Below are 12489 nucleotides of genomic sequence, written 5' to 3' on the forward strand. Positions count from 1 at the left end.
GAGAGGGAGAGGGAGGAGAGACTAACAGAGTTTTAAGGAGAAATGTGTAGCTGGAGGAAGGAAACCCATGACTGATACTGAAGGAGCCTGGAGGCCAGCATGTGCTCTGATATGTTGATAGCTGGCACCTGTGCCTTATGTCCTTCTGCCAGGGGGAAGGGAAATGACTCCTTCTGGCATATGGAAACCAGCTTCACAAGTTCCTAAGGCTTGCTAGTTGTTATTTAACTACCAGAAATTCTCCAATAGTCCAGGATAAGTTCATTTCTAGAGTTTCAGACAGCCTTTTAGAGTTTGGGGAATGAGTTTCCTTTGGACCTGACAGACTAGACATGTTCAATGTCATCTGACCTCAGAGCTAAGCATGGTTGAGCCACACTAGTGCTTACATGAGAGAGATTTTTTATTCATGTCACTAAGCAGTTTCTAAAATTGGATTTGTTGTGGTTAACACAGCAGATTGGCTACTCAACAGCCATTTGGTTTCCTGACCTCTTACTCCCTTAATTTCCTTATTCAAAGAAGCTGCAAGACACATTCTTACCTTCCCATATTCCTTTGTAGCTAGGAAGTCATGTGGTACATTGTAGCCAATAGATGAAGCCAACACATGAGTCACTGGGTGAACTCTTCCAGGAACAGTTATAAAAAGTAATAGATTTATTCATGCCTTTTGGGGGGTTCTGCTTTCTTCCTTTTGCATGGTGACATCATGGCTGGAGGGGCAGCAACCATCTTGAGACCTAAAGGAAAACAGCAGGAAGTAGATGGAGGCCAAGTTCTCCATGGTGTTCCAGGGCTGCTATATTAGACTTGAACTGCCTGTTCTGGACTTCAGTTACTGATAATAAACGCTCTGATAAAACTACTATTCTCACAGTTCCTTACTGAAGGCATGCTAAACATATGTATGTATGTGTGTGTATATATATATATATATATATATATATATATATATATATATATATACATTATAACACAATGTATATTTCCACTGACTTTCTATGTATTTCTCCAATTATTTTGTATTTGTCAAAGTGGAGGTAGGATTATGGGAGGGTTATGGGAGGGGATAATGGGGGAGAGGGTGTTGCTGTTTTGCTTTTTTAGCTCTTGATGGGTCTGTCATTCACAGCATGCAGGTATGTTGTAGCAGCCACAGATGAGTTAGGATGGCTTACAGGTCACGTCAGGACCTAAGTCTGCCATTGTCCATGAAGAGTGACCATGTCAATGAGGAGCCCACATGGAAAGATTGTGTGATCTGAGCTTTGCAGAAATCTGGAAGAGAAGAGCTTGAAACTTCTCCTATCTCTGCAGTTTCCACCAGGGACTCCATGTTCTCAGGGCTACAAAGTCTAGCCTAAGCTCTCCCAACTACCACACAACCAGCATTTGGGATGTATATGTCTTTATAATAGGTGATATCCTGCACATAGTAGGATGTTTAGCAGCAGTCCAGGGCCTACCCACTGGGTCATAGTAGGATCTTCTGCTCCCTGATGACAATTAAAATGTCTCCAGATGCTCCCTACGGGGAAGTAACAAGATCAACTCCAGGCAAGATGCCATTGGCATAAGAAACAGCACAATTCCAAAAGGCCTGAAGATACTGGTTAGTCACACGGCCTGAAGAACAGACACTGATGACGTCCTTCCCACACGGGTTGGTACCAAAGAAAGATGGCACATCCACTGATGCCCTTGACAACTAGACAAAGCAGCCCCCTAGGGCACTGAGCGACCTGTAAAGTGAGGCTTGTCCACAAGCTGTCAAAAGCAGTCCACACTGGAGAGCTCACAAAAACACCAGGACACCCCAAAGTGACAGATGGTATTCCTTCTTGCTTTGAGGTGTTGTAGATCTTCTGATAACTCAAATGTGCTGCCCACAGGCCTTGCATTTGTAAACACGTGAAGAGCCACAACTGCAGCTTGGGCTCTGCAAGCCCCTCTGTAACAAGGGCATTTTTTCTTAAATTGAGAAAGTTGGGGAACATCCACAGCCCCACAGCAGGCAGCAAGCTGGATGCTGATACAAGGAATACATCAGATAAGATCTTCGCCTCCCAGAGCCTACAGGCAGTTGAGGAAGTCAGACTATTAAGCAAGAGATTACAGGGCCAGGGTGGATTATCTGGGCTTTGGTTTACTCCTCTGTCACATGACAAAAAGTCCTTAGTCACCGAACTTCCAGGTTTGCAGAGGGATCATGAATAACATGTGTGGACAGCATACCCTGGAGGGAAGTCACCAAGACAGAGACAAGGCAGAAAATAGAAAGAGCAGCTGAACTCGGTTAGCACCAACAAAATGTAGAGTCCTTTCTATCCATGAAGCAAATTCATACCGAACCATGACCCACTGCTGATTTCTGGTCATGACTAGATACATCTTCTGGTCATCGGAATCTCTGTACAAACTCAGAACAGGACCACAAACAACACTGGCAACATGAGTAAGTGAGCCAGAAAGCCCACATTTTCTTTCTTCCTCTATGGCATTAACCTGCTGTCCCCTTCTGACCACAGCAGAGATGTTTGCTGCCATATATGAAACAAACTACAAACCGCCATGGTCAGGATCTTTGTACCATGGAAATGGGCAGAAACAACATCCTGTTGTTAAGCAATTACCAGCGCATCCTTTACACAGCTCTTCCTCCCACAATCCATTGGTGAAGTGTTACTTCACCTCAGCCCTTAGTCAGAGGTAAGCTAAGAAATACAGTCTTCCTGGTATATAGCCATGTGCCAAAAACATTGCTATGGAATAAGGGTAGAGTAGATTCTAGATGACAAGGAGGTCATCTGGAGCACAGACTCGCTGAGGGGATTACAGCAGAACAGAAGGAGGAGATACTTAAGGAGAGAGAAATAATTCTTTAAGGCTACCCAGGTGGTGAAGTCTGGCCTCAGACCTGGTGGAGACTCTGAAGACTGTTTCCATGCAGAGCTCCTGGGCTGCGGCACAAATGGCTCCAGGCAGTCTCTCACGTGCTTGGTCCAACCTCATGCACAGGAAGAACTCACAGATCTTAAAGGTGCAGAACACGGTGACACGCTTCCTCAGTGGGGCCAGATGGTCTTTCAGGGCTCTCGGCAAGCCATCCAGCCCTTCTCAGCAGCCTGAGGTGAGAGTGCACACATTTTACCTCTGTGTTCCAGTATCTTTTCCCTAAAATCCGTCCTTCTCCAATTCCCCCCAGAAACGAGGAGGATTATCGAAGTCACTAAAGCAGACAATCTAGAATTCCCTCTGAGGAAGCACACACCTTGAACTACCTCACTTCTCGATTTGGTATCCAATCTCCACTTTTTACCTTGTCAGTTCAGTTAAAAGCTCTAATCTATTGTCCTGTTCCTCTGCGCCTTCCAACAACTGGGCAAGAGCCAGCTCCTGTGAATAGTTGAGAACACATGATCCAGACTCTGGATGCAACGAGGAACACTGAATGGTAATAAATTACCACCTGATCTCAGAGCCTCTGCTTCTGGACTGAAAGCCCAGAGCCTTAGACTCTTCCCTAACTCTACCACAGCTCCCAAATGGGGATTTTGCGTGTCCAGCAGGGCATGGCTGAGCACATATACACCCTTCTAGAACATGTTCTGGGTGCTTACACTGGATTTTATGAATCTCCATAGGGAATGGATATCTTCCATGATACTATCCTCCAAAGGAGTCATCGATGTGTACAGCTCTAGGCCTGTGAGATGGCCAAGGATATTTGTCTGCAGAGCCTGGACAGCGGCTGAAGTGTCCACATTCCTGCATGCAGCACCTTCATGGAGCAGTGTGGGAGAAAAGGGTGGCCTGTGCATAGAGAGTTATGCTATGCTGCCACACTCTAGTGGACAGCACTGAAGAGTCTGGGGAGTCTCACTTTAAGCTCTCCCTTCTTGGTGATCGCAAAAGTGCATTTGTCAAGGTAGGAGGAAAGAAATATACATTACTTTGTGATTTTGTGTGTGTGTGTGTGTGTGAGAGAGAGAGAGAGATGAGAGAGATGTGTGTGAGAGAGAGGTGTGTGTGTGTGTGTGTGTGTATGTGTGTGTGTGTGAGAGAGAGAGACAGACAGAGAGAGACAGAGAGACAGACAGAAAGAGACAGAGAGGGGGGACTAGGAAGAGGGGAAGAGAGAGAGAGAGAAAGAGGGAGGTAGAGAGTGGGAAAAAGCAAAAGAGAGAGATGAAGGAGGAGAAGGGAGGGAAGGAAGAAAAGAGAGAGGGAGGGAAGGAAGAAAAGAGGGAGGGGAGAGACAGATAGACAGATGGACAAACAGGGGAAAGGGAAAGAGAGAACGAGGGAAGTAGAGAGTGGAAGAAAGCAAGAGAGAGGAGGAGGAGAATGGAGAGAGGGAAGGAAAGCAACAGGGAGGGAAGGGAGGAAGGGAAGAAGGGAGGGGGAGGACATATGTGTATATGTTTTGAAGGTCTTCATTTGTATCTTGTCCTGGAATCCCAAATGCTAGGATCAGCATATCCCTGGGAGCTGTTTTCTTTTGGTCCCTGCAGCGCAGAATGGAACATGGCATTTATGAAGCATCCCCATCTCTAAGTAACTCAGCACTCTGCCTGTGGGAGGCAGGACACAGCACTCGGTTACACTGTAAGTGTCCCCCTGCTGCACTGAAGCCAGCCTCCTTTTGCATCTGCAAGATATTTGCAAAGCAGGAAACAGGTGGGTCCTCGGAGGTGGGGGCTGGCAGACTTGGCGATTGCTTGACAGAGATGGTAATAAAGCCAGCAGGGTCATTTGGAAAAGAACAGACACCGAGGAGGAGAGTGGGCAGGGTGGAGCTAAAGATTTACTCTTTAACATGTGCCCTCAATTGCAGAAAATTATTCACTTTGGCATCTAACTCACAAGGATATTCTAAGTGTGAGCCTCAGATATCATCTATCGCAATGGTTTCCAGGCCTTTCCCTTATCAGCAAAATCAAATGATTTATCAAAATGAAAACTTATGTGAAATCCCAACAGTGAAGCAGCCAAAGGAGACACTCATTTCCTCAGCTCATTGAAACCCTTGCTGAGACGTGGAGAATACTTCACTATTGACAGATAGCCCTAAGGTTCCTCCTCAGAGGTCTGGGGTCTCCAGAGCAGGGATTAAAATTCCTAACTTAGCAATGGTGGGTGGCACGGCTGGGGCCTGGGCAGCAGCCATCCTCTTTCTATGGTACCGGTCCTTCCCTCTCCGTCCCCTTGCTGCATTTAGATGAAGCATGAATCCCACTCCCAACTCATAGAGGTCACAGGACCTAGACCACAGGCACTCCTTCTCTGGCCACAGGGATAGGTTCAAAGACAGATTGGTGCCTAACATAGAGCCAATCAGAGCTTCTCTCATGTCTGTCGGGAGGGCAGTGCTCTCTATTTTTTAAGGCTTCTAAGAAAGAAGGAACCTGAGATAGAGAACGAGTTCTGATCACAAAGGGAAGGCACAGCTAGGTCCATCCTCTCTGAAGTCAGTCAGAGCTCACACAATACAGTTCCCTTCTCTCCATAGCCAGTTTAGACTCCAGTCATCTGCCAGTGGGATCATCCTATAGTTATCTGCCAGCAGGATGATCCTGGCTGGTCCTACCTAGGTATTCCACTTGTGAAAATGCCAAAAACCCAGACAGAGGACAAGCACTGTTGACAGCCTCCAGGACCCTGGTAAAGACTCAACACCACATAAATGAGCAGGTTTGCATTTTTCAGCCTTTCTCTGTCCCCTTTTCTTTGTTAAGACTTGACTATATATAACGGTAGTAGTGTGGGTCATAAGTCTAGGTAAGTTGGGAAGAAGAAAGCTGGAATGCAGGCAGAGAGTGGAAGACTTTGGTGTCATCTGAGAGCCTGCCTGGGAAGGTCACTTTTTAATTAGTCTTTAGTATTCCAAAAAGTAACTTCAATAGATTAGAAATTGGCCCTTTTCAGACTTTGTGTCTTAAAGCTCATCACTTCCTGGCCACAGTGACATCCTGAACCCCTCATACCATCATGAGAAAGAAGATGATAGACAACCATCAGAAAGCCCGAACATCATCAAGTGCGTACTGCAATGGGCACCAAAGTGCTGGTGGGAAGAAAGAGGGTCTCTGAGTGAATGCCCCGTTGCCATGTTGCAGAAGAGCCTGAAGACACAGCAATGAGGCGGTCCTGGCTGTGGACCGAGTTCCCTCATGTTGCATAAAAGGAAAAAACAATAACCATCTTTTGGATCGTTTCTACAGTTCTGGTTCTTCTATAACAGATGATGAGCTTGGGAGAAAGATCCACTTCCCTAGGTGGACTGTGTCCACTAGCCAAGCCTCGGCTCTGAGCACTCCTTGGATCCAAGAGTACCAAGTCTAGACAGGAGCTCATGGCTGGGGCTAGAGATCATTCTTACTCTGCTGCATTACACACTTGAGGTAGCACGCTTTCCCCCAGCCATAGGCAGCAGGATTTCCTACTACAGACAGGAGTGCTGGGTCCAGCAGCATAGGCAGATGCTATACAAGGGTCCCAGGTCATAGATAAGGAGACTTCATAATAGAGATGTTTGAGAAACTGGGGCTCAGACAGATGAAAAGACTTACTGCTAACCAGCAAATAATCACAAGATGGGGCTACAAAACATATCATCTCTCCTTACCCAAGATCCTTTTCCTGGACACCATAAATTGAGTGCCATGTGGAAGGGACTGCTGTAGATAGGGTTGTTGGAATCAGAAGTGGCCCAAGGTTAGATCATGGCACAGGAAAAAACAACGGAGCAAACGTAGAACATTCATCAACCCCTTTTCCAGGCTCCTTCATCTTAGAGCCCAGTGCTGGAGATAAAGATAGAAAAAGTCTCCCGCGCTAGGGTCTTAAGACTCTCATATGTTACTCTTCAAGGGAATTTGCATCTAAAAAGCAGAGCCAAGCATCCTCCTCCAGTATAGACCAGATGGCCACAAAGGAGGGGTTCCAGGCAGCAGCAGCCAAGTGTACTGCTGTTTCTACCTAGGAACCAGTCTGGGGCTAAGCAGTCCTTCAGGAGGGGTGAGGAAGCCAGCGCTGTGGTGGAGACAAGGCTGAGCCAGGAGTGGAAGGATTGTAGCATGTTCAAAGATATGTCACTGGAATAATGGAGTGCCCTAGCCTCAGGCCAGGCTGACCTCCCAAAGTATGTGTTTGGGAGTTTTGCAGCTGGAGAGTGAGTGCTTGAAGAGAGCCAGGCCCACCCGGATGCAGGCGGCCTACAGGCCTTCCCACCCCCACCTCTGGACCCAGCCATGAGCAGAGGTCTGCTAGACAATCATCTTGAGGAATGGGGGTGGGGTACCTGGTCTGGGCTGGACCTGCGGCATACTAGACCACTCGACAGGAAACCCCCATGGGAAACCATAGCTCCTGTATCAGTAAGGCTGCTCACGATCAGTATACAGAAAGTGAGTGGACCATCTTCTTGGGTAGCAGGAAGGGCATAGGGAATAGGAAAGAACTGCCACTCAGAATACCCTCCCTTTAGAGGCGGGGCTACAGTAACTGCCACTCAGAGGGCCCTTCCTCTAGCCTACAGTAGGCAAGCCAAAGGTAAGCCTGACCTCACTATTTCTCTACTTGATGACTTCTTGTGAAGCTTTCAAGCACTCTGAAGAGTGGAAGGAGATGGCTACCCTAGAAGACACTTTAGATAGGCAGTACAAGAAGCAATGGAGGTCTCTGGCCTGGTTGAGTTCTACACGAGATAGAACTTGGTGACACATGTGAACTTAGGGACCAAGGGCATTTCCCAGACTCAGAGGGGCTGGAGTAGGGCCGTGGAGGACATGGCGCAGAGAGCACCACGTTTCCTTCCTAGTTGGCAGCCCTGGCACTGGAGACCCCACCAACCTTACATGCTTCTCTCTGCCCCAAAAGCCAGAGCTGCTGTCACTCAAGCACACCCAGGAAACAGGGAGGAGCTTAGCTTCAGAACCATTGGAGTTCAGAGGAAGGGAGATAAGGAAAGATGGGCCTCAGACCAAAAGATGGTGGGTCTGAGTTTTAGGTTGCCTATGTCCCTTCATTGGGTCTCACCAGGGTATCAAAAAACAAAAACAAAACAAAACAGACAAAGGCCACAGGGCTCCATCTTCAGTGAGAGATAGAGGACTCCCCTGTCTGAATGTGTACCCCCCAAGCCTCATCTAGGCTGGCACACCTCAGCTAACAAGCATGAAAGACAGTTCTTGCTCAGATTCTCTTGCAGTCTTGCAGAGTCATCTCAGTCTCCTCTATGCCCACCCACAGCTCCTCCTGTTCCTTATGCCCCACTGGCCAAGATCTCAGACTGTCCATAGCCCCACAGTACACACACCTTCACTTGGGCCAAACACCAGCAGACATTCCCAGGGCCACAGAACATCCTCATGTGCATTCACAGACCTGTGTCTCTCTCAAGCACACCCATTTCACACACAGACACACACACACACACACAGACACACAGACACACAGACACACACACACACTGAAGTACTCAGCAGACACACAAATGTTGCACACTCTTACACATGTACATAAAGTGTTCCCAACTCAGGTTTTCAAATGATTGCATAGAATTTACCTAAAAAAAAAAAGAAAAAGAAAAAGAATTTCATATCTGTGCAGATTCAAGACTTTAAATACACAGTATACATTCGTGTGTGCACTCCTACATGTGTGTATTCTCATGTGTCCTCTCACTCATGCACAGTCTTATGTATTAGCATTTTATCAGTAGCCCCAGAAAGGACAGGAACACCTAACCCCAGGCCTAATTCCTTAAGAGCCCCTCTCCATGACCTACTGTAGCCTTTTCCAGAAGCCCTGTCCCACAAGGCACATAATCTTCTCTGTCCTTTGCTATACAGCTTTTTAAATCATCTGACCCTTTCATCCGATTCAAGCTATTAGCCTTGTTGGAATACCTCCCGAGTGACCAAAAGCAAGCTGGAGAGGAAAGAGTTTATTTGGCTTACACTTCCACATCATAGTCTACCACTGAAGGAAATCAGGACAAGAACTCAAACACAGCAGGGACCTGGGGGCAGGAGCTGATGCAGAAGCCATGGAGGGGTGCTGCTTACTGGCTTGCTTCACATAGCTTGATAAACCTGCTTTCTCATGGAACCCAGGACCACCAGCCCAGGCGTGACCCCACCCACAATATTCAGTTAACCACTAATTAAGAAAATGCCCTACAGATAGATCGTATGGAGGCATTTTCTCAATTGAGGTTCCCTTCTTTCAGATGATTCTAGCTTGTGTCAAGTTGACATAGAACTAGCCAAGACAACTGACCCCTTGTCAACATCACACACAAACATTACTGTGGATCTAGGACCTTTCCTTTCTCGTTCATCCCTAAGATCACACATTAACATCAATATCACAATGTAAAACATTTTATAAACTCTAAAAGTTCCACAGTCTTCCCAAATTCAAGCACTTTAAAATTTTGTGTTTAAAAATCCCAAATAACTTTTAATAAGCTAAAATTTCTTTTAAAAATCCAGTTTCTCCACTGTGGGCTCCTGTAAAATCAAAGCTAAGTTAAAGACTTTCTTACTTCAAAAGGGAAGAACCAGGTGCAGTCACAATGTAAATAAAGCAAGACTAAACTCCAAACGTGTAAATAACTCAACATCCAATTATCTGGAACTTACTTCTGCTCTGTGGATGCACGTGAGGAAGTATATGTGGCCTTGGGAATGACCTGCTGATCTTTGGTGCATGTGTGTACTGTGGGGCTATGGATCATCTGAGATCTTGGTCAGTGGGGCAGAAGGAGCAGGAAGAGCTGCTGAGAGAGAATCTCAATGAGAACTCATTATCTCTGGGATCCTCCAAGGACCTGGGTCACTTCTCTGACTCCACTGTCTACATCACATGCAGTTCATCTTCTAGGCTCAGGCTGGTTCCTCTTCTCTTTGCCTGCTCTTGGCAGTCACCCCATGGCACTCTGCCTTCTCCAAAATGCTGGAGTTTTCTGCTGTAGCTGGGCTGCACTTTCACCAATAGCCTCTCTTGTCCTGCCATACGGTGCCAAGCTTTAGCTGCTCTTCATGACCCTTCATGCTTTCCAAACCAGTACTACCTGGCTGACTCTTCTATCACTAAGTTCAGCTTCTAGCACAAGGTGCAACCCTGGCCAGTTCTGGAACACATTTTCTATATGATGACCTGTAGGAAATAGTTCACAGAAGATTTCGCCTCAGTGATGCTGGTCTCTTCTTAATTACAGTCCATTCTTCAGACCCAGCTGACCAGCAAAGCTAAGATTTTTTACTTTGGTGTTTCTGGTCTCTTGTTAATCACAGTCAATTCCTCAGCTCCAACTGACCAGAAACCACAGGATCTTTGCCTGATAGTCTCTACCTCCTTCTGAAACTTCACAAGCCAGGCCTCCACTGTCTGCACTGCTATCAACGTTTTTATCTTCCAAGCTCCTGCAGAACATCTCACTGGACTTTCAAACTTGATATCTCTAGCTCAGGTTTCCAACATCCTTCTACTGCCCTCTACACAGTAATACCCCACTATCCTGGTACCAACTTGTCTTAGAGTTTCTATTGCTATGATGAAACACCATGACCCACTGCAAGCTGGGGAGGAAAGAGTTTATTCAGTATACACTTCCACATCACAGTCCACCACTGAAGGAAATCAGGACAAGAACTCAAACACAGCAGGAACCTGGAGGCAGGAGCTGAGGTAGAAGCCATGGAGGAGTGCTCCTCATTGGCTTGCTCTGCCAGGCTGGCTCAGCCTGCTTTCTCATAGAACCCAAGAACCAAGACCACCAGCCCAGGCATGACCACAATACAGTGGTCTTGGCCCTCTCCCACTAAGAAAATGCCCCACAGTTGGGTCTTGTGGAGGCATTTTTCTCAATTGAGGTTCTCCCCTTTTACATGACTCTAGGTTGAGTCAAGTTGACATAAAATTAGCCAAGACTCCAGTATCTCATCTGTAGAATCACATCCAGTCTCTAAGTCCCTGCCACCAATGATGAGGTAGCCCCTGACTCTGCGAAGCACTGGCCTGGGAACAAGCTTGTACCCTGAAAAGAATGGTTATCCATGCAGGCTACCCCGTGCCCTTGGTATGACTCTTGAGCCATTTTTGAGATATCAAAAATCTTGAGGATCAAGGATAAAACTGTAACCGTCCTCCTGTCTTGTAGCTTTAATAACCCCTGCTGGGCCCTCAGTTAAGCTTTACCCAGGCTACTGCCACACACTTCTGTTTTCGCTGAAGCCTCCCCAGTTAAAAGGCATCTACTCGTGCCTCAGGCGTACCCAAGCACAAATCCCAGCCCTTCTAACTGCATTGCTTAGAATGCATTGCTCTTGGAATGTCTCTGGGCCTCAATTTCCTCTCAAAAGTAATTTTAAACAGTAATACCTCTCCTGTAGTCCTCATAAGAGGCCATGAAATACTCTGAACAATTCCTGGCACGGGGTGGACATCCCATGTGGTGTCTCATTTGCCCCTGCCCCATCTCCCTGTCCACAATCCAAGGAGACTTACCCCACAGGCTGCAGCATACTGGAGCAGGTTCAGGAAAAGCTCTGGACACCTGGCTCTAGCCCACGTCCCCACACACAGGGCTGCATCTAGTCTGTTTCCCCTCATGTGGAGTTCCAGAGTTACACGACATCTTTGATTAATAAGAAGTGGAAAGATAAGTCACATGATAATTAATAAATCATTAGCAGCATTCCTTTTCATCAGATAAGCCCATTAATTGTTCCCATTTCCTTACAGAAAGCCCAGGCCTTGGGGCCCCTCGTAGCGAGTTGATTTCATGATAAATGCAAGATCATGAAGGAAAACTGGGTGGACTGAGCTGCGATTACCTGCAGGAGAGAGGGTGTGACCAGACCACCATTCTGTTCATGGGCACCATAGCTCAGAGTCCCCTCTGAAACCAGAGGTTATCAGACAAGCATTGTTAGGGCTCCCTCCAGGGAGTTCAGACACTCCTGTCCCAGAGGCAGCCCTCAGCAAGTGACTGCCCGAGTCCACTCTAGCCACACTAGGATGAGACTGAGAGGACCTTTAAAGCATCTAACTACTTAACAGTGCCTGACAGGTGCGTGGGGCAGGATGCGATGCACAGGGATATGCCTGTCCATTCATCCGCCCATCTTCATCCAGCTATCATGCAAATGATCAGTCAGTGTCCACTGACATGCAGAGGGGCTGGGGAAGAACATGTAGAAGAAACTGAGACAGTGCCTGCCTGCCTGCCTGCGTGGAGCCTGTATTTACCATCTCTGAGGCCCTTGTCCCTTACAGAAGATGAAAGTGCCACAGGAATAGTTTCCAAAAGCCATACTGAGAGTCAGAGGCAAAACTGGAGAAAGCTCCTTCACTGGCCCATCTGTTCCCTCCAAGACTCAGCACAGAAATGCCAGCCCTCCATATCCCCCACCCCAGAGAAGGCTGTTCTGCTGTCCTCTCCCGCACCCATCTCACCCTCTGAGGATGGCAGCA

At 47.1% G+C, this 12489-nt stretch overlaps 1 long non-coding RNA gene across 1 annotated transcript; it reads right to left on the reverse strand.

Annotated features, from left to right (window-relative positions):
- Positions 1-660: 660 nt before the first annotated feature.
- Positions 661-7505, reverse strand: LOC110302591. The gene is made up of 3 exons (XR_002378818.1): positions 7307-7505; positions 2921-3128; positions 661-743 (listed from the first exon to the last, which is right to left on the reverse strand). It is a non-coding gene; the product is annotated as an uncharacterized LOC110302591 (long non-coding RNA).
- Between the last annotated feature and the right edge of the window lie 4984 nt (positions 7506-12489).

The sequence above is a fragment of the Mus caroli genome, chromosome 9, assembly GCF_900094665.2.
Source record: "Mus caroli chromosome 9, CAROLI_EIJ_v1.1, whole genome shotgun sequence".
Taxonomy (NCBI): domain Eukaryota; kingdom Metazoa; phylum Chordata; class Mammalia; order Rodentia; family Muridae; genus Mus; species Mus caroli.